General features: G+C 43.1%; 1 long non-coding RNA gene across 2 annotated transcripts in view; it reads right to left on the bottom strand.

Annotated features, from left to right (window-relative positions):
- LOC122565343 overlaps window positions 1–20,728 on the bottom strand; it is a 59,478-nt gene extending 38,750 nt beyond the window's left edge. For both annotated transcript variants that reach the window (XR_006316136.1, XR_006316137.1), the window contains exon 1: window positions 19,983–20,728. This is a non-coding gene — a long non-coding RNA (uncharacterized LOC122565343). The remainder of the gene's footprint in view (window positions 1–19,982) is intronic.
- Window positions 20,729–23,470: the final 2,742 nt, after the last annotated feature.

Here is a 23,470-nt window from a genome sequence, read left to right as displayed (position 1 = left end):
GCAAGTGCCTCCGGTCTCCCATGCCTGTTTCCTTCTCAGGCAGCTTGGTCACCTTTAAACTGCGGCAGCAATCCTATCGAGGCAGCTGACAACCCCAACTTCCTGTGCTGCCATTTTTCAGGCCAGTTCCCAGCATCAGGCACAAAACGTAACATGAACTCACTATAAATAATTGATTGAGGCTGTCTCAGAAAATTCTGGGACTGGACAAACATTGGTGTCACGTTGTTTATTCAGGATGGGTTTGGTTCCCCCATCATACTGCTGACATAGGAATACAACATGAACATTTTAAACTGCTTTATCAAACTACTTATTCAAAGGATCTAATTTCAAGACCAATAATTTTAAAAGTTTTTTTTAAAAAAAAGAGTTTATTCTGCCTTCTACTAAATGTGTGGATTCACTTCCCTCATGGTGTGCAATTAAATGTGGTCAATGTGCAGCCTAGATAGATAATGTGGCTAATGAGGCTAATAAGGTATCAGAGACAACGCAACTGACCCGGATCCTATTTTCTCTCTCTCTCTCTCTCTCTCACACACACACACACACACACTCTCACACACACACACACATACTCACAGCCCATCCTGGCTATTTTAAAACAGTAGCACAGGGCACCTAAATCAGGCAGGAGACAAAAAACCAGTTTCCTGAAGGCAGATTAAAGTTTTGCCAGTCAGGTGGGTGAAATAGAACCTCTTGTATATGCATTAGTGTCTCATGAATAATTATTAACCCACCAGTCCTGTGCAATTACATTCTGGAAATGCAACCTTGTTAGCCAAAAGTAGGAAATCCATGTGTTCATAAACCTAACTGTATATATGAGGCAACTACGGACTTCTTCCTCCAAACTTTAGTGAGTACAAATTCCTTAATAACTTGGCTCATAAGCAAGCAGCTTCTCTTAGCAAACACTCAGAGTGTAACGTGTGAAGTCTCACTGGATCAACCACTCTACGGAAGCTTTAACAGTGTGTGGTTTTGTTTATAGTTCCTAAATGCTTGCAGTGTATGCCTACACAAACACCAAGTGTCATTACGTACTGAGGTTCTACCTGTCCCCGGTGTTGCGAAGGATGGGCCTGGCCTCGCTGCCGCAGAACGCTCTGAGTAGTTGGACCGTTCCGTATCACCTGTCCTTCATGGAGAAGTTTATGAAGAAAAACATCTTTGACCACAAGTCCATCAGGAAGTGGTCAGCACGTAGTGTCCTTGAGACCCTTCGGGAAAAGGAGAGGGCGGATCCTGTCGAGCGGTTCCCTGAGCAGACTGTCAAAGCCATTTGGCAGAATTCCTCATCGCCAGAACTTTCCAACAAGCACCAAGACATGGCTTGGCTTGTGGTGAGAAGGGCTCTGCCTGTGAGATCATTTATGCACGCCCGGACTCTCTGCCGCACCGCATGCTGCCCTCGAAGTGGCTGCGGGGGGGATCGAGACTGTCACACACCTCCTTCTGGAATCTGCCTATGCAGAAGATGTCTGGAGAGGAATGCAGTGGTGTTTGTCGAGGTTCGTCCCGAGCAGCGCCGTGACGCGGGACTCCGTGCTCTACGGTCTGTTCCCCGGGACGCACACCGAGACGAACATCAACTGTGCCTGGAGGATCATCAACTCGGTGAAGGACGCTCTCTGGGCGGTCCGAAACCTGTTGATCTTCCAGCTGAAGGAGTTGACCCCGACTGAGTGTCGAGGACTGGCACATTCCAAGGTCCAGGACTACGTGTTGAGGGACGCGCTGAAGTTTGGGGCAGCTGCCGCCAAGGCGCGGTGGGGAAAGACCACCGTGTAACATCTGCCTGCCTAAAGAAAAACAGGGGGCCTGCGCAGTCATTTGGGCTCTGCTGACGCCTCAGCTAAATATGTAATCGTACAGACCTGTAAATAGGAATGATTATTCTGTTTCGGTATGCAAACAAATGGAATGTTTACATATGTATGGCATGTCCAACTGTACAGACCATTAAAGTATTTTATGAATAAAGTATATTTTTGAAATAAAAAAATGTATGTCAAAGCCATTTGGCAGATTGCCTCATCGCCAGAACTTTCCATGGCTTGGCTGGTGGTGAGAAGGGCTCTCCCTGTGAGATCCTTAATGCACACCTGGACTCTCAGCCGCACCGCACACTGCCCTCGAAGCGGCTGCGGGGGGAACGAGACTGTCACACACCTCCTTCTGGAATGTGCCTATGCAGAAGAAGTCTGGAGAGGAATGCAGTGGTGTTTGTCGAGGTTCATCCGAGCAGCGCCGTGACGCGGGACTCCGTGCTCTACGGTCTGTTCCCCGGGACGCACACTGAGACGAACATCAACTGTGCCTGGAGGATCATCAACTCGGTGAAGGACACTCTCTGGGCGGTCCGAAACCTGTTGATCTTCCAGCTGAAGGAGTTGACCCCAACTGAGTGTGTGATTACGTGTGTATGTATGTATGATTGTATGTATGTTTGTGTGTGCGTGTGAAATTGATTGGATGTGTATAAGATTGATTATGCGTGCGTGTGTGATTATGTATGTGTGCGTGTGTGTGAGAGAGATTGTATGTGCGTGTGTTGTGTGTGCGAGAGGTTGTTTGTGTGTGAGAATGTGTGAGAGTTTGGTGTGTGAAAGAGATTGTATGAGAGAGAAGTTGTGTATGTGTGTGATTGTGTGTGTGTGATTGTGTGTGTGTATGTGTGTGTGTGTGATTGTGTGTGAGATTGTATGTGTGTGAGATTGTGTGTGTGAGAGATTGTGTGTGTGTGATTGTGTGTGTGTGAGATTGTGTGTGTGTGAGATTGTGTGTCCAGTTTGTTTGTAACCATGTGAAATTCCTGCAGGGGTGTACCCACTGCCCAGGGAGCTGCCATAATACCCAGCTCCTGCACAACTCACAGGTTCCATGAGTGTGTTCCCCTCCGCAGTGCCACCTGGGCTGGCTTGTGAGTCACAAGCATACCCCCAGAAGGGATAGTAGATGCAAGACCCTCAGACTGATGCTGAACATTATTACAACACTGCCCACAATCCTCTAAGGCCATCAATGAACAGATAATTTTCTGAAGATTGCTTCTATCGGGGGGAAGCTCTCCAGCAGGGTCTCCAAATAGGGAAGGTTTACTGTAGCCTGCACAGCACAGCTTATACCATAACAGAAGGTGATATGGAGCAGTAATCTATCTCCTCAGATGGCCGAGAAAGGGAATTTGATGGAAATGCTGATGATGAGGATGATAAGTAAGCCATAGCAATATGATATGAGACAGACAGACCTGAGAGAACTTGATAGCAGCTAGATTTGGAGTGAATGACTAGATGACACGAAGCTGGGTGACAGTGTATGCTGTGCAGAGGATGCTAAGAGGCTGCAGGGTGACTTGGACAGTCTGGCTGAGCGGGCAAATACTTGGCAAATCCAATGAATGCGGATAAATGTGAGGTTATCCACTTGGTCACAAAAATAGGAAGGAAGATTATAATCTGAATGGTAGCAGTTTAGGAAAAGGTGAGGTGCAACGAGACCTGGGTGTCATGGTGGAACAGTCGCTGAAGGTTGGCATGCAGATCAGCAGGCAGTGAGGAAAGCTAATGGCATGCTGGCCTTCATGGCAAGAGAATTTGAGTATCAGAATAAGAATGTCTGCTGCAGTTATACAGGGCCTTGGTGAGGCCATACCTTGAGTGCTGTGTTCAGTTTTGGTCTCCTAGTCTGAGGAAGGATATTCTTGCTACTGAGGGAGTCCAGCGAAGGTTCACAAGTCTGATTCCCGGGATGGCAGGACTAACATATGAGGAAAGAGTGGATCGACTGGGTTTGTATTTGCTGGAATTTAAAAGAATTTAGGGGCTCTCATAGAATCCTGATGAACTGGACAGACTCAATACTGGAAGAATGTTCCCGAAGAAGGGGAAGTGCAAGGCAAGGGGCTACAGTCTAAGAATCAGGTGTAAGTCATTCAGGACTGAGATGAGGAAGAATTTCTTCACTCAGAGTTGTGAACCTGTGGAATTCTCTCCCACAGGAAGCTGTTGGGCCCAGTTCATTAGATATATTCAAGGGGTCAAGGGGTATGAGGAGAGGGCGCGAATGGGATAAAGAGATTGCATGATTAGCTATGATCGTACTGAATGGTGGTGCAGACTCGAAGGGCCGAATGGCCTACTCCTGCACCTATTTTCTATGTTTCTATGTATTAACATATGTAAACACTCAGAACTACAAGCCAATTACTGTGTTGAGGTATTGCAGCCGTGCTTGGTTTACTACATTGAAACATTAAGTTAACTTATTGTTATACTTTGCTGCAGATTCCAGACTAGACAGGCCAGCACCTCTGAAACAGTTACATAATATCACGCTGTGTGATATTCTAGCATAATGCTGGCCAGCCAGTGACACCCACACCCCACTAAATGAATATATAAGAAAAAGTAACCCACTCACTTTCAATCATTCTCTCTGTGTAATGGAATTAGTGTAGTCAGCTAAGTGTGTGTAATGTATAGCAACATCATTAAGCACAGAACCCAGATTATGTGTACGTCTGAGATATTGTGACCTTGTAAATAGCCCTGTAAATAAATTTCAAGATATTTGTCTCACAACACCAGGCTATTTTTGGTATATGTTACACAGGATAAATTTCAAACCGCATCACAATGGAATTATGTTATTGACATATACACTTGCTGGATGACAGAGCATTTTTGCCTTCTAAAGAGATTTTAAAACTGCTGATGATCATTCTTGATACATATTGTGGGTTTTGAAGGGAAGGCCTCGAAAAAAAAATTACTTTGGTTTCAAAGTTCAGAATGTATGGGGATGAAAAGTTAGAGAAATAGAGACAGTATTGTAAGTCATCTTTCATCTGATGGTGTAAGCTAATTTGTTCTCGTTGCTCCAATAGCCTTCTGTTCAGTTTTCTGGTCAGAGATCAATATGGAGTTATGCAGGATTACACAGGAGATATACTTATATGGCTCAAATGTTTGTTTGGAGGGTACTCATCTGTCACCAAAATGTTGAGAAACTGACTGCCCAAACCCCACCATCCAGCTTACATTCCCACCTTCCAGAAGTTATGTTCCTCCCAGAGAACAGCAGTGAATGACAGCCTCAGTGTCCCTTTGCATTACTGTATGTGAGTCCCTCTGAAGGTCACTGACAAGGAAAACAAAGTATTAACAGATCGAAAGAAGCCACGGGGCAGTCATACAAACAGACAGCTGCCTTCATCAAGCAGGAGAGACTCCTGTTGCTATCACGAGGAAGGAGCACTTAACATTCTCTCCTGGTCAGCCTTCAGGAGCCCCTCCAGCGGAACATACTGCTGCTTATTCCGGAGTCTCTGACCACAAGATGGAAGAGCAGAAGTAGGCTGTTGAGTTCAGTGAGTTTGCTCTGCCAATCAATGATGAGTATGCTTGATCTGATATTCTTTAACTTCAGTTTTCTGCCTATTCCCCAAAACCCGCAATTCCCTTAATGATTAAAAATCGATCTCAACCTTGAACATCCTTAATGACCCAAAGTCTACAGTCCTATGTGGTAAGGAATACCACTGATTCATAAATGCCTCCTATCTTTGTCTTAACTGGGTAAATCCTTACTCTGAGATTATGTCTCTGGATTAGTGGTGCTGGAAGAGCACAGCAGTTCAGGCAGCATCCGAGGAGCAGTAAAATCGACGTTTTCGGCAGCAGGAATACAGGCAGAGTGCCTGAAGGGTGGCAAGATAAATGAGAGGAGGGTGGGGGTGGGAAGAGATTAGCATAGAGTCTCCCCAATCGCCTCTACATTGGGGAGACTGGACGCCTCCTAGCAGAGCGCTTTAGGAAACATCTCCGGGACAACCGCATCACTCAACCACACCGCCCTGTGGCCCAACATTTCAACTCCCCCTCCCACTCTGCTGAGGACATGGAGGTCCTGGGCCTCCTTCACCGCCGCTCCCTCACCACCAGACGCTCATCCCCTCCCCCAATCACCTATTGTACTCTATGCTACTTTCTCCCCACCCCCACCCCCCTCTCACTTATCTCTCCACCCTTCAGGCTCTCTGCCTGTATTCCTGATGAAGGGCTTTTGCCCGAAACGTCGATTTTGCTGCTCCTCGGATGCTGCCTGAACTGCTGTGCTCTTCCAGCACCACTAATCCAGAATCTAGTTTCCAGCATCTGCAGTCATTGTTTTTACCCTCTGAGATTATGTCCTCTGGTTTTAGACTCTCCTACAATGGGAATTAACCTCTCTGGATCTACCATGTCAAGCACCTTAAAAACATTATACATTTCAATAACATGGCCTGTGCTAAAGTACAGGCCAAATCTACTCATCCCCTAAGACAGATCCTCCACTCATCTCCAGGGGTGAGTGGAGTGACAAGCAAAGTTTGACTGATGCTCCTGGGATGCAGAGAGCGAAGAGCCTTTTAAATATGGCAGCTGGGAAGTCCCAGTGAGCAGCAGAACCTCCTGCCAAAATATCCAGTATATTGGCTGCATACGCATGTGTAACCCCAGCAGAAAGAATTTACAGGAGAAAACTGAATGCACCATGACCAGAACATATCACCCACGTTCACCCACTGGGCAAAATCCTACAGATTTTTTTTGATTACATGCAAGTTGCATCAAGTTTCTCAGTGGGTTTTTCATTATGAGGCCTAGCATGGTTATTTGTGGATATCCCTTTAAGATGTCTGAATGTGCACGTCTTAAAGGGAAGATTCCAATTCCAACACGGTAGGAAACTAGAAAGGAAACAATCTGGTCTGAGTAAAAAATAGTAACCATGAAGTTATTGGATTAATGTAAGAACTCAACTGAATCACGAATAACTTTCAACAAAGGAAATCCGCTGTCTATAACTGGTTAGGTCTGTATGTGACTCCAGTCCCATACTAATGCATTTTTGACTCTGAACTACATTCTGAAATGGTTTAGCAAATCACTCAATGGTATCGAACTGCAACAAAATGTACAAGAACAAGACCCGATCGATCACTTGGTTCTGACCGAGGGAAAAAAAGTATGATGAAGGCAACTCATAGCAGCTGCAACCTGACATAGCCCCTCCCACATGATAATAGCAATAAACCAACATGGAGGTTAACAGTCCTTCATCCATCAACAGACTGATGCACCACAGTCGGAGTTGTCCTGGGAACATTAACTCCAAATCCCAAAGTCTTACAGTTCCAGAGCAAACTCAGGCAAAGTAACAAACATCATGTTAATTATCAATCACTGCTACCCCTTGACTTATTTTTAAATACCCTTTTGTAGGATGTAGGCATCTTTGGTGAGGCCAGTATTTATTGCCCATCTCTAATTGCCCTCAAGAAGGTAGTGCCAGTTGCTTCATGAACCTCTGCAGTTGTTAAGGTGTAGGTACATCCAGGAAGGGAATCCCAGGATTTTCACTCAGTGACAGTCATGGAGCAGCAATATATTTCCAATCAGAATGGAGGATCGTGATCAGAATGGAGGTGAACTTCTCAGTAATAGCATTCTCATATAGTTGCTATCCTTGTATGCTAGAGGTTGTGGGTTTGGTAAGAACTGTCAGAGGAGCCTGGGTGAATTGCTGCAGGGCATCTTGTAGATGGTACACACGTCTGCCCTTGTACAGCAGTGGTGAAAGGAATGTGTGTTAAGGGTGATGGATAAGGTGCTGATCCAGTGGGCTGCTTTGTCTTGGATGGTGACAAGTATCTTGGATATTATTGGAGTTGCACTTAACCAGGCAAATGAAGAGCATTCCTGCAAACATTGATCCCTATGGATGATGGACAGGTATTGGGACTTAGGAGTTACTCACCTTGGGAATTCTCTGCTTTTGATCTGTGCTTGCAAACAAAACATTTATATGGCTGGTCTCACTCAGTGTTTAATCAACAGTAACCTCCAGGATTTGACAGTGGCATGTTCAGTGATGGTAATGCCATTGAAGGTAATTGGATTTTCTTTTAATGGAGACAGTCAATGCCTAGCACTTGTCAACCAAACCTGCTGGCCAGGATATAGAATCCCAACAGTGCAGGAAGAGGCCCATCAAGCCTGCATCAACCCTCCCATGAGCATCCCACACATCTCCTCACATTTACCATGACTAATGCAATGAGCCTGCACATATCTGGGCACACAGGGCAATTTAGCCAATTCACCTAAACTGCACATCTTTGTGATATGGGAGGAAACCGGAGCACTGGGAGGAATCCCCACAGCTATGGGGGAACATGCAAACTGCACATAGAGTTGCCAAAGGGTGGAATTGAACTGAGGTACCTGGTGCTGTGAGGCAGCAGTGCTAACCACTGAGCCACTGTGCCTTTCTGCAGCCATGTTGCAATTTGCTACAGACACTTAAGGTATCTGGGGAACATGCAAATAAGATTGAACATTGTACACACATTCCTACTGCTGGCCTTACGATTACTGAAGCAACTGAAGATGATAGGCTGTGGACACTTTACTGAGGAATTCCTGGGGAGATATCCTGTAGCTGAGATGACTGATCTCCAATGCCTGTTTCCACTTCCCTCTCAGTGTTGTGGAGAGTTTTTTGATGACCATTACTTTCAAATTTTACCAGGGCTCCTTGAATCTACACTCCGTCCAAAGCTGCCTTGATGTTGTGGGAACTCAGTAACAAAAATCATAAGCAAATTACTTAAAAAAGGCACTAGGGAATGACTCCTGCCAATGGAATTATTTTCCCATAAATGGAAAACGCCCAGAACGTTTTGCTAAAACTCACATTAACAAAAAAAAGGTTGTAGGTCTACAAAGAAAAAGCAGAGGAGCAATATTAATTTGCTGGGTCTTACAAAGTGTCAGCACAGGAGCAGCAGGCTGAATGGCCTTCTTATCTGCTTTCGTTATTCGTAATTATGACTGTCAGTCACCTATATGCTGAATCTACATTCCGTGATGGAATCACAACCATTTCCTCAGCAGTGGCTGAAACTGTTGAATGAAGCCTCGACAGAAAACTATCATTGCTTTTCCAGCCACACAAATAAAATATTCTATCAATGTAAATGATTATTATTGAATTGATGGTGCCAGCCTGTATTCAGTGCAGGAAAGGAACATTTCAATTTTGTCCTGCAATGGACTTTGCCTTATTCACCTGATATATGGTAGCATTACAAATAAATTTAACCTGTGTCTTGTCATTCTTGCTTAATTAATTTGTGATCTGTCAGTGTCTGTGAATTCTCAATGTACTGTGGCACAGCATAGCTTTGCAGCAATTTATTAGATAACACATTAGATTTCAGTTCTCAACAGTGTGGGCCGAATGGCCTGTTTCCATGCTGTAAAACTCTGAGTATCATTAAGGGAAGTATTACAGGTCAGGTACCTCCCATCACAGAACATAGAACATTATAGCATAGTACAGGCCCTTCAGCCCTCGATGTTGCGCTGACCTGTGGAACCAATCTGAAGCCCATCTATCCTACACTATTCCATTCTTGTCCATATGTTTATCCAATGACCTTTTAAATGCCCACACCCCTACTACTCTGAGTAAAGAAACTACCTTTGATGTCTGCCCTATATCTAACACCCCTCAATTTAAAGCTATGTCCCCTCATGCTATCTAGGGAAAAGGGCTCTCACTGTCCACCCTATCTAACACACCGTATGGGTTCTTAACAACCATTTTAACGTGGGTGGCAACTTTTAGAGATGCATGTACATGGACACAAAGATCTCTCTGCTCATCTCTACTACCAAGAATCTTACCATTAGCCCAGTACTCTTTATTCCTGATAATCCTTTCAAAATGAATCACATCACACTTTTTCACATTAAACTTCATTTGCCCAGCTCTGCATCTTATCTATGTCCCTCTGTAACTTGCAACGTCCTTCAGCACTACCCACGACTCCACCGACATTAGTGTCATCCGTAAATTTACAAACCCATCCTTCTATGCCTTCATCTCAGTCATTTATAAAAATGACAAATAGCAGTGGCCTCAAAACAGATCCTTGCAAAGGGGAAAGGGGGCCCACTAGTATGTGAACGCCAGGATGAACATTTCCCATCACCTTCTGTCTTATTTCAGCTAGCCAACTCCTGATCCAAACCGCTAATCACCCTCAATTCCATGCCTCCGTATTTTGTGCAATAGTCTACCGTGGGGAACCTTATCAAACACCTTACTGAAATCCATATACCTGTACAGTACACCAACCGCTTTACCCTCATCCACCTGTTTGTTCACCATCTCAAAGAACTCAATAAGGTTTGTGAAGCACGACCTGCCCTTTACAAAACCATGTTGACTATCCCTAATCAACTTATTCCCCTCTAGATGATCTTAAGTCCTATCTCTTATAACTTTTTCCAACACTTTACCCACAACCGAAGTAAGGCTCACTGGTCTATAATTACCCAGGTTGTCTCTACTCCCCCTCTTGAACAAGGGGACATTTGCTATCCTCCAGTTTTCAAGCACTACTCCTGTAGACAATGATGACATAAATATCAAAGCCAAAGGCTCTGCAATCTCCTCCCTGGCTTCCCAGAGAATCTGAAGATATATCCCATCTGGCCCAGGGGACATAGTCATAGAGATGTACAGCATGGAAACAGACCCTTCGGTCCAACCCGTCCATGCCGACCAGATATCCCAACCCAATCTAGTCCCACTTGCCAGCACCTTGCCCATATCCCTCCAAACCCGACATATCTATTTTCACCCTTTCCAGAATTGCTAACACCTCCTCGTTGCAAACCTCAATCCCGTCTAGTCTGATAACCTATATCTCAGTATTCTCCTCAACAACATTGTCTTTTTCCAGTGTGAATACTGACAAAAATTATTCATTTCAAGCTTCCCCTATCTCCTTGGACTCTATGCACAACTTCCCACTACTATTCTTGATTAGCCCACTCTTTCTCTAGTCATTCTTTTATTCCTGATGTTCCTATAGAGGGAACCAAGACCTTAGTCTCAGGCTTGAGATCAGGGTGCTCTGATATTTTTCCCCTTGGTTAGCAGGAAGCTGAGTGAGCACATCTGCCTTCATCAAGAAAAGGCTCCCAGGAAATGGAAAATGATCCACGGACATATCAAGAGAATTTGTTAGGAACATGCAAAGGAACATCAGTCTCCCAACATAGTTACTTATTTGTAACCCTTTCACAGCAAGAGACTCCCAGAAGGAAAAATAAAATGCTTCAAATGTTGTAATTATAACAGGGTCAGCCAACCGGACCTCATAGAATACAAGTTCCCTGATTGAGGGTGTTAATCTGGTCCAGTCAGGGAGCCCTGGCTGACATTAAAAAAAAGTAGTTGTCACGCATATTGAGAGGCTGAGAGAAAGTGAGGACTGCAGTTGCTGGAGAGTCAGAGTCAAAACGGGTGGCACTGGAAAAACACAGCAGGTCAGGCAGCATCCGAGGAGCAGGAGAGTTGACAAAGAACATTACAGCGCAGTACAGGCCCTTTGACCCTCGATGTTGCGCTGACCTGTCATACCAATCTGAATCCCATTTCGGGCATAAGCCCCTAATCAGGAATGCAATGGGGGAAAGGGGGCTCCTAATTATCTCTCAGCCACCTTCCCTTCCCCCACATTCCTGATGGAGGGCTTATATGGGAAATGTCGACTCTCCTGCTCCTCAGATACTGCCTGACCTGCTGTGCTTTTCCAGCACCACACTTTCATGCTATTGTCAAAGACTATGCATTTGTTAATAAAAGATAATTGGTGATGGGATACTGGTATTTGAAGAGTTATATCACATAGATGTCGTTAAAGCATTGGTTAAAGACCTCAGCTGACTTCTGTGTATCCCTGGCCTGTGACTGAACAGAATTGTGAAGATTCATGCAGGAAAGTAGCAGACATATTGTTGGGAAAACACAGTGGTACAGTTGATGCACAAACCTTCTAACAGCAAAAACCATCTACTCCACCCATGGCAGAGTCTGCGGATCTGATAATGGACTCACCTCAGAGCCCAGCAAACCGGAGGGGACACGAGTGATCCTCAATTCTGAAGGACTACCTCGAAGAAGTGAAGTTAGCAATCACACAACCCCCAGGTTACAGTCCAACAGGTTTATGTGAAAGTACAAGCTTTCAGAGTGCTGCTCCTTCGTCAGGTAGCTAGTGAGGCAGGATCATAGGACACAGAATTTATAGTAAAAGATCAACGTGTCATAAGTTGCATCAGCTGTACGACACTTTGATCTTTTACTATGAACTCTGTGTCCTATGATCCTGCCTCACTAGCTACCTGACGAAGGAGCAGCACTCCGAAAGCTTGTACTTTCAAATGAACCTGTTAGACTATAACCTGGTGTTGTGTGATTTTCAGCTTTGCCCACTCTAGTCCAACACCAGCACCTCCACATCAAAGAAGCGAGACAGAGGGGGAGATGGTGATAATGAGTCACCTTTAACCACTACCATGCTGTAACAGACAATGTAACTTTGAGAATGACCTCCCCTTGTAATTCCCTAGTTAATCCCATTGGAAAGAGATTTCCCTCAATCAGAAAAGGGAGACTGAGCTTAACATTTCAAAGTGATTTGACAAATTACAAAGGATTTGGAAATAATTTCTAAATCCTACAATAATAAAGGGAGATGTAAACAAAAAGGCTTGTCTGGAGGCTTCCTTCCTGCGAGTTGATTGATCAGTTGTGTCAAGTGCTCAGGACCCACTAAGTCTGTGACCTGATTGGACTGCAGTGTTGGATAGTTTGCACAGCCCAATCAGAGCCATTATATACTCACTGCTGTTTCTCAGGCCTTCTGACAAACACATGACAAGCCTAAGATTTTTAGGGATACTCCTGTGCAAAGTGTTATCAAAAGTTGTACTGATTCCTTGTTATGTTGGTGTGAGAACAGTTTGCACATTTATTACAAACAGCCTGCAGAGTGAACCTTCCCACATAATCCCAATCTCATGAATCTCTTCACCACATTATCATAATAAACAGAGTACAGACTTCATTAACACAGAGGAGGTTAGTTTTCGCAATTTGCCTCAAACATCCAACATTTATCAGCAGTGATTTTCTGGCCATTCATGATTCAAGCACAGAACTTGACCTATATTTCTGAAATGGCAGCTGGCAGGATTTCCCAGCAACAGCACATTTCAGAAAAGCCAAAGCGATCGCTCAGATCCACAACAATTTCAACTTTCCATTCCTTTGCCAGTGAATGTTTCTTTCTGATTGGGAGTGTTCTGCTGAAAAACAGGATTTGTACAGGCTTACCATTGGGTTTCTGGGCTCCTGCATGGGGTGTGGCAGCTAACACAGGGAATGATTTAATCCTTAGACTGTCAGCAGTGTCTGAGACTAATACAGTGATCATTTTGGGAAAAGAAGTTGGGATCAGCACCAATATTGTAGTGACCAAGCTATGTAAATGTTACATAGTCATATTAGTCATTTTGCAAACCTAAACATTAAATCATTTTCTTATTTGCAAATTAAAATCACTCTTAATTTTGTACTGTTTTCCTTCTTTCCTTTAATGCTACTATTTTTACGATCATAATAACCTATAATTTTTGATTTTAAAACTTTGCCTTTTCCCTCTCTTTGGCTCCGACTGTGTTTGAAAGTAAGATAAATTCTGTTAAGATATTAAAGATAAAGCTGGTTAGACTTCTAAAGTGGCCATATCAAAGCAGGAGAGCTTGTTTGACAAATAAATTCATCAAAAGCCCTCAGAATCAGATCACATCCTGGCTAGCTAACTTATTTATGGCACAGTAAAAGTTAAGTAAAGCAGGCAAATTAAGGGGGAGAAAAGATTAATTACAGTGGATGTATTGCATCTTTATGGCACTGCTTGGAATATTTTTCCACGTGAGAGACTGTATAACTGTCAATTGTTATTAGTGTCTGCTTCACGTTAAAATTACAACACAGGGTGAAAAACAGTTTGGTGTACAGTCTGTTCTGATATAATGCACTAGTTTTGTTTTTATGTGATGCCGCGTTATAAGAAAATCGTGTCATAGTAGCACTGTTTAAACAGATGGGATTAAATTCACATTACAACTAATGCACGTTGAAGAAACATGTGTTATAGTAGAATCGACTGTATAAGGAAGGAAGGTTTTCTCTTATATAGGTTCATTGATCAATAAGGACAAAGTTAGCTTTTAACATTAGAGTGGATAAGGTTCTTGAAAAAAAAACCCTCAAGAATTAGGGAAGGACTAAATAAGTCATTGCAATGTCCAGCAAAGATGCAATGGGCAAATAGCATCCTCTGCAATGGAAAACCCTGAGAGTTGTGCTGGAATACTGTACTGTTCTGCTCTACCGGAAGCAACAGAATGAAAACAGCTTCATGTTTCCAGAGGTTCAGGGAGATTCATTGCCCAAAGGACTAAAGGAAAACACAAAAACACAGCACCCTTTCTATAAATGAACACATCTACCCAGTAGTAAACAGCATTTGGCATTGAACGCAAACTAGCCCAGACTCAAGATACCAAAAGCAGGCAAATCCAGTCTCAGAAAATGAATAGCTTTGTTGGAAATTTATTTTCCGCAAACCCTGAGATGGCCTCATAGGATTTACCCACAGCAGCTGACAGATGGTAAAGACATTACTAATCTATAGAGGGAAGAGTGGGTAAAAGTTCACTGTTTGTGCTGCTCACTGTGATTACAGCAGAAAGATAATGACAGTATTTTTGTGGCTGCTCATTGCTCAGCCCATCTGCCAGTTATAATACAGGTAGCAGACTTCAGGGCTGTTCAACAAGGGAATCAAACTCAGTTCCAATTAATGTGATTCCAATTAAGTTTCCCCTGTCCTACTGTCAATCTTTTTAAATCAACCAGAATGTATATTGTAAATAATCTGATTTGCAGGAGTAAAGCATTTCAGCATGTTTTTTGTTAGAACAGCACAGGCTTTAAAGAAATAGTAATCATGTTAGAAGCTACATATATGAAGAATGAAAGGTATGAGCACAGAAAAGGTATGCACTGTGTAGCACACTATCTTATTCATGGCAAATGGTGAAGGATGAAGGCCTGGCTGAACAGCCTTGCATCTGATCTTACAGATTTATCTGGGTTGGTCCCATTTAGCAACATTTGTAGGTCTAATCAGCAAACGCAAATGAAAACTATTTCAATGTGTTTGATTTAACATTGGGTGAACGTGTTCATGTATTTGATTTCCTTTATCACTGCTGCAGAGTGAAGACAGAAGGACAAGGTTATGTGGTTCTGCATGTCTCTGTCTGAAAGTAGAGTTTAGAATCTTGCATCCCTGCCAATTTTCCTCTGTTGGGTATACTTCACAGTGCAAACAAAGCCTGGATCTAGGCACCGATGACACTGCAATTCCATTGAAATATGCATCTGCAACTCTGTCATCAGACAACACTGCTGGCTTTAAACTGCTATTATGTTTAAGAGGAGGTTAGGAGTAGTGACAACAAGCAGCGATGTGTGAGCAGAGACATGATAAGAAATGGCAATCGAGACCTTGATGTGAGGTCAGGAGAAACACATCCGTCCTTCATTTACACTGGAGAATTCTGGACCTCTGCTGCAGGAGACCATTCAAATGATTGTACTTTGATTCAGTGTCAGAAATAACCATCCATTGTATAAGAGTTCCGTTCAAGGAGAGAATATGTTCACTTCAGGAATTTCGATTCAAAGCCTCAAATTCTAACAATGACACTTCTTGGCTGTGCCAATGGACATGATATTTATTGTATTGTTTGGCTGATCAAAAAATACCAGGACAGCAGAAGCTTTGATTTCTTCTAAAAGAGTTAGGTACTCAATAACATTGCACAGAATAGGATCTGTGAAGCAAAACCAGAGATCTTTTAAAATAAAAAAATGGAACAAAAAACATTTAAGGTGCATTTACTTGTTAATCTCCTCAATGTTTCTGTTTGAAGGAAACCAACATTGTTATGGGGAGAACATTCCAAATCTTTTCAAATCTATGGATTGGCTACAACCAATCTTTGCAATTTTCTATTGCACCTTACATCCTATCACTCACTCATAGTCCTTCAGGTGCGGCCACACTTGGAATATTGTGTACAGTTCTGGTCGCCCCATTACAGGAAGGATGTGTAAGCATTGGAAAGGGTGCACAGGAGATTTACCAGGATGTTGCCTGGTCTGGAGGGAAGGTCTTCTGAGGAAAGGCTGAGAGACTTGGGTCTGTCCTCATTGGAAAGAAGGCGGCTAAGGGGGGATTTGATAGAGACATACAAGATGATCAGAGGATTAGATAGGGTAGGCAGTGAAATACCTTTTCCTAGGATAATGATGTCAGCTTGTACAAGAGGGCATAACTACAAATTGAGGGGTGATAGATTTAAGACAGATGTCAGAGGAAAGTTCTTTATGCAGAGAGTGGTAAGGGTGTGGAATGCCCTGCGTGCTAATGTAGTCAACTCAGCCACATTAGGGAGATTTAAACAATCCTTAGATAAGCACATGGATGATTTTGGGATAGTGCAGGGGGACGAGCTGAGAAAAGTTCACAGGTTGGCGCAACATCGAGGGCCGAAGGGCCTGTTCTGTGTTGTATTGTTCTATGTTCAATGAGAGTTGGTTTTCCATGGGACAAACCAATCTGATGAAAAGGGCCTCCCAAATTGCCTCTAAACCCCCTTGTTTTAAACATGCTAAGGGCTGAAAATCCAACTTCAGGCTTGAGTAAAGGATGTGTCTTCTAATATGGTGAAGGATATCCTTCCAGTGTAGATATGTGCTGTCCACCAATAGTCCAAGTATTGCAGTATAACGTTCATGGATTCTTTAATGGGAACTGCCAAAAGGCTCTGTTTGTATCCAGTTTTCTAGGGACTGAGCTGTCCTCAAGCTGTTCTCATCGGCAGATACTCTGGGTTAAATTTCTAGTCCCTTAGCCTATTTTTGTAATGTTTGAGGTCGACATAAATGTACAAAGAACTGTTAGATTTAGTTAGAAGCAGCAAACCAGGGCATGAAGAAGTCATACTGCTGATATGACCCTCTAGTGTAGCAAAGCATTAATTTAATTATTGACCTGATATTTTAGAGAATATGGACTGATTCCAGGCACAAATAGGAACACAGCGTGGTGGTTGGCTTTTGGGTGATATTGTTGCCATTTGAAGCTTCTCCAGTCGTGCGAATAGTTCTGCACATTCCCTCTTGAACTGTTTGGTCTGTCTTGCTTGTTCAGTTCATCCATCTTTCAGAGAAGGCTAAGGTTGTAAGAAGCACTGCAGCTCAGTAATAAGGACTCCTGATTGTGGATGACATAAAGAACTTTATTGTACAGAACGTAAGAGGTGACTAGAAATTGAAGCTTTGCACTCATCAGAATGAGGATGCAAGAAACATTCTGAGCAACATAACAGTAAAAGAGTCTGTGCTGTTTTTCTCAATGTGCTCCTGTCACACCTTTCCCAGAGATAGCTTCATTGGATTGACAGCAACCTGGCCAGCAGCGACAGCAAGCCAATTAAAGCCCAACTGGTTAGCATCAACTCTCAGTGCAAGTGAGATGTTCTCAGTGACACTCAGGGCATTCATTATATCTGCATGCCATCAGGTAACGGGAGTTGAATTCAGAGTGGGAGTTCAGAGCACCTACGGATGCAAATTGATAAACCGGAGGCTCTCTGCAGGTAAAGGCCTAGAAGTTCTCATTTCTGGAGACTGTTGTCAGGAGTACTGCTGCTGGTGGAGAATCATCCATTGACTCCAGCTGTTTGACTGCTTTGTTTTGTCCAGTTCTCTCACATCCCTTCCCCCCCACCCCACCCATATGGTAGCAGCACTCACACAGCATACGCAGTGAGAGTTACAAACGCATGACCTGATTTAGCCTTCCACCTCTACATAAACTAGCCCTCCCTAATAGAGCAAGAATCTCAGAGGAACCTCTTATTTGGGACCATCTCGTAAAATTACCCTGGGAAGGTACTGTCATGACCATAGATCATTAACCTGGATTTTGTATGGACATACTAAACCTTTAATAGCAACCTGCAACTTTTAAAAGAGGACTGATACAGCAAAGATTATTGCAGATGTAAATTCAGTACCTGTCTGAAAAGAGAGAGAGAGATATCCTGGAATGTTGCACTTGAGGTGTTGAAGATGTTTTAAAGAGATAGACATCAAAGATGCCTCAGACTGTGAACATGATGGTAAAAACAATTGACAGATTGGGCAAGAGACATATTTGCAATTTCTCCTTTTAAGAATAGAGGGACAGGTGTTAAAAGTGATTTCAAACCTGGTTTCTATGTGTTATTGGCCTGACCACCTTTTGTATGGACTAGTATGCTGTAAAGATCACAGCTTTAACAGCAGCTATTAAACAACCCTACAATGTAGGTTAATAAAAAGGAATATATCTTCTCCCCCTGAATGCTGTCAGCTAGCTATTGTTGAAAGGAACCAGGACAAAGGAATTTCAATAAATTTGCAAAGCCTTTTGTGTCTCAAAATCTACTGCTCAACAAGTGACATGAACATTCCTGTAAACATCCACTTTGATGGCTACAAAGCCTACTACCGACTCTTTACATCTGACTTGGAAACTGACCTATATATCTTTTTTTTAACTTTGTCTTTTTTTGACTTACTTCTTATTCCCAAGTTGTGTGCATGCATGTTGCATAATTATTTATTTGTATGTTTTGCAATTAACAAACTCACTCTTTGGTAACTCAAGAAAGCCTGGTTTGTTTTAAACCAGAAGTTCATTTAATCTGGGAGAAAGACATCCACAAGGGAAGGAGACATTTTTAAATTAACCTGGTGGTAACTATTTAGGTGGTGGAATAAAGAAATGGTGCCAGTTCATTCCTGCTCACCCAGGAGTTTGACAATTTATTTGTTCCATTGATTTCTGGGATGTAGTAAAAGGCCAGTATTTATTACCCATCTAAAATTTCCCTTGTGAGGGGTGACCAGAGTTCTTTTTCACTCTGGTCAAGAATCTGACAAACATGGCAAATCAAATGATGTTTATGAAAAATATTCCTTTTCCTGCTATGTATCATGTATATTTGGTAGAATGGAAATTGACCAGCTTCCATCCCCAATACTGCACATCCCCACACACTGCACCCCCCCCAAGCCACCTACATTTTTTTGGGTTCACTCATAGATGTGGACATTACTGGCTGGCCAGAATTTATTATCCTTATATCATTAAGTTTTAATATCAGGACAACATGGAGCACAGTTTCTGTTTTGCTTGAAGAGTCAAAAGAGAGCTAACTCTACAAATGAGGTTTTTGCACCTGGTTTCATTTATATTGCGTCTGGTGCCTGGCTTCAGTGCAGTCTGCTGCCTGAATTATAATGTTGTCAACCATTTTGAAGAGAGTCACCAACAGGCAACAGTGCTGATTCAGTACAAACAACTCAGAGTCTACACTGACAGCAGGAAAGGATGACCACACCTTGATAAACCAAAAACCAGCCAGAGGGAAGGAGGGAGGTGATATGGGGAAGGAGGAAGGTGATATGGGGAAGGACTGATATTTGGCAGGGGCCACTGCTGAAAGCTAACTCCAAACATCAGCAGCTGAAATCCCTACTTCATAGCAAGAGATGGGAGAATAAGGATCAGACCTGTGTTTAAAAAACAGACTTTTGATTACACTTCAGACATTCCAGAAGCAAACCATATAATTTAAAACTTAGAAAATGAAGAGCAAGATTAGAAAAAGTTTCTTTTTATTTGAGCATCGATTGCTTTTCCATATCAGAAACCACTGAGGCAGAGATAATTGCATCTTTAAAAGGAAGAGTATAGATACTGATTGGAAGCTCAGGCATACACAGGTTTAGGGGAAGAGAGCATGATAATGAATAGATTGTCACCACAGAGCCCCAGTGGGATGGAAAAGACTCCAGTTTGATAATACTCAAAGGCTAAACTATCCAAAGGAAATGAAAAAGTATCATCTGACAGAACATTAAAAAAAACTCACATGAGGTCTCCAGTTTCTTGCTCCCAATTTGGACAGACTGGCCACAGTCTGATTTATGTTGACTTGACAAGATCATGTTCAGCTCACAGCAGGACAATCCAAACTAGCCACAATCCCAGACGTATCTGCATTCCCAGCTTGTGCACCATGCAGGATAAAATTACTGAACTTGGCTATTATTAGAAACAGAATAAAAACAAGAGATTCTCATGATGTACTTATCAGAAAGGCCAAGTTTAACAGAACTAGGTGGTTCATTCTGAAATAAGATTGCAAACGTAGAGCTGTCACAGTCAAAATTATAGAGACAGTAGGGCTGTAAAGCTATAAATATGGTTGGACTCTGAAATGGCCTAGCAAGGCGATGCTGTTGTAGCTAACCGCTACAAAGTCTGATAAAATAAATGAAATCAAACAGACCACCCAGCATCAACCAAGGCAACAGAAACAGCAACAGCAAACGCAGCTCTGTCGACCTTGCAAAGCCCTCAATAATACCTTGGGCTTGTTCCAAAATTGGACAGACTGTCCCATAAACTAATCAAGCACCAGGCTGACATTGCCTGCAAATTATGATTCCATGAAAATGGCTGTGTCCCACACACTCCCTTCACTATCTCTGAAAATGTCTTGTTCCACTGGACAGACCCAGCACTGTGGTATACAGTCAGAAGTGAGTTGCCCTGGGAGTCCTCAACATTGACTCCAGAACCGAGAGCATCAAGTCAAATGTAGAAAAGGAAACCTGCTCCTTATTATTATGTACCACATTCCTCATCAGCTAATGAAGCACTCCTCCATATTGAACAACTCTTGGAGGGTGCACCGAAGGTTGCAAAAGCACAGAAATTGCTTTTTTTGGAGGAATTTAATATCCACTACAAAGATTGACTTGGCAGCACCACTGCAGACTAAACTAGCAAGTCATAAAAGACATAGCCACTAGATTAAATCTGTGGCAGGCGGTGAGGGAACCAACAAGAGGGCAAGTTTTACTTGAAATCGTCCTCATCAATCTACCTGTAGCAGGTGCATCAGTCCATGACAGTATCAGTTTAGTGACTGCTGTACAGTCCTTGTCGAGGCAAAGTTCTGTCTTCACGTGGAGGATCCACTCCATTATCTTACAACGCACTTACCAGGATTCAAAGTAGGATGGATTTCAGATAGATCTAGCAGCTCAAGGTTGCTCATCTGAGGCTCTGTGGGCTATCAGCAATAGTGGAATTGTATTCAAACACAATCTGCAACGTCGAGGACCAACATATCCCCCACTTTACACCTGGCCAGAGAATCCACCCTGGTTTAACAGTGAGTGCAGGAAGACTGATGAGGAGCAGCAGTAGGCATACCTAACAATGAGAAGCCAATCTGGTGAAGTTGCAAAACAGGACTACATATGTTCCAAACAACATAAGCAGCAAGTGATAGACAGACCTAAGTAATTCCACAATCAATTGAACAAGCTCTGCAATCCTGCCACATCAATTGTGAATGATGGTGGACAACTAAACAACTCACTGGAGGAGGAAGTGGTTCCACAAATATCCCCCCATTCTGAGTGACTGGGACAGCTCAGCGCATCAATGCAAAAGATGAAACTGAAGCATTTATAATTGATCTTCAGCCGAAAGTGCCGATTCATTGGATAATTCACCTTAGCCTTCTCCTCAGGTCCCCAGCTGCAATCCATTTAATCTTTGAGGTCCATGCGTTGCAAGGACCAGGAACTGTAAGCCAGTGCTCTCATACTCTCCGAGCAGCTGCATGGTGAACATCGGTCCCCAGCATCACAGATGCCAGTTTTCAGCCAGTTTAATTCAGCACACATGATATCATAAAAAAGCTGAAGGTATTGCATTTACCATGGAAAACAGCCCAGCTACATCTATGGACAAAATGCAGGACCAATCCAACCCAGCTCATCAGCCTGTTTTCAATCACGGCAAAGTGATGGAGTGCTGACACCCTCAGTGCTATCAATTACTCAACGATAACTTGCCCACAGACATTCAGTTTGGATTCAACAAGAGCCTCTCAGTTCCTCACCTCATTACAACTTTGATCCAAACTTGGATAAAAACTGAGGTTAACAGGGAAGTGAGGGTGACTGCCCTTGACAATAAAGCAGCACTTGTCCAAGTGTGAGATCAAGGAACCCAATCCAACGAGTTATTTGGAACCTGTGGGAAAACTCCCCACTGGGTGGAGAACAACGGCAATTAATTATCTCAAATACAGGACACTGCAGAGGTTGGTCAGAGTTCTATTCCCAAACATTTTCAACTACTGCATCTGTGACCTATCAGACTCCAACTAACATTCAAACAAATGCTGGAAATCTGAAAACAAAAATCAGTGAGAATGCTGGAGAAACTCAGGTCTGGCAGCATCTTGGAGACTGAAGCAGAGTTAACGTTTTGAATCCAGGTGTATGACTCTTCTTCAGAGTTGCGTGTTTCTCTCTCCACAGATGCAGCATTCTCGGTTTGTCCCAGTTTACAAAATTAGCTGGTCATCTATTTCAGTTGGGCACAGTGGACCATCCATTTATGGATATTTTTTCTAATCAATCTGTTCGGAGGTGTTATTATCATACACCTCTGGGGTAGGTGGGACTTGAACCCAGGTATCCTGTCTCAGAGGGAGGGTCATTGCCACAGTGTCACAAGAGCCCTTTCAAGCAGGAGCTACTCCTCCAACCTGGGGTTCCAACGAACAAACCTGCAATTAGGAGTCTCACACTTGTACAGATTGAGTTAGTCAGTCCAGAGTGTATTCAATTATAAGCATAATTCAAAACTGCACCAAGTGGGCCTGAGCTTAACAATTTCAGTTGCACACATTCCTTGAGGTTTCATCACCTGTCTTTCTGCGTCAAACCATTCAGTATTCATGACTGTAGCCATTGCTACCCAACACAGCCATCCCATGATGCACATCTTCTCATAGCAACTGGTCAATGAACATTTGTCTATGGGAATCTAAGCCCAAAACAGTGGGTTTGGGAGAAAAGGGAAGTAAAAACGTAACAAATATAAAACTTGAATCTATCCCACTTTGAACTTGTCCACTTCTGGTTTGAATGGAGCAGCATTGGGGGCTGTGAGCAGCTGGTGACTAAGCTGTTCCACAGTGCTGGGTCTCTCATTTCCTCATGTTAATGAAGCTACATACCTCAGTTTTCCCTTTGCTGTAGATGCAGCACTGGCTGCTGGAATTCATCCAGTTAGAAAAGTGCATGAAGGAGCAAAATACTTTTCAAGTACAGCTTCTATGCCCCAAGGAACAAGAATATTTCCAGTTTGCAGCACCCAAAGAAACATGTGAACGTCACAAAGATTGTACCTGGCCACTCTGTCATCTGACGAGATATCACAGCTTACAATCTATTCCCCTACCCCCTCCAGTGTGTCTGCAATCTTCTTCCCTGGTCATCTCATTGCTGTCTCTGTCACCCCCTGATCTGTCCTTCCTGGCCTCCTCCC

Source organism: Chiloscyllium plagiosum, chromosome 31, assembly GCF_004010195.1.
Source record: "Chiloscyllium plagiosum isolate BGI_BamShark_2017 chromosome 31, ASM401019v2, whole genome shotgun sequence".
In the NCBI taxonomy this organism is placed as follows: Eukaryota; Metazoa; Chordata; class Chondrichthyes; order Orectolobiformes; family Hemiscylliidae; genus Chiloscyllium; species Chiloscyllium plagiosum.
Note: the sequence above shows the minus strand (reverse complement) of the source record. Positions and strands in the feature narration are given on the sequence as shown.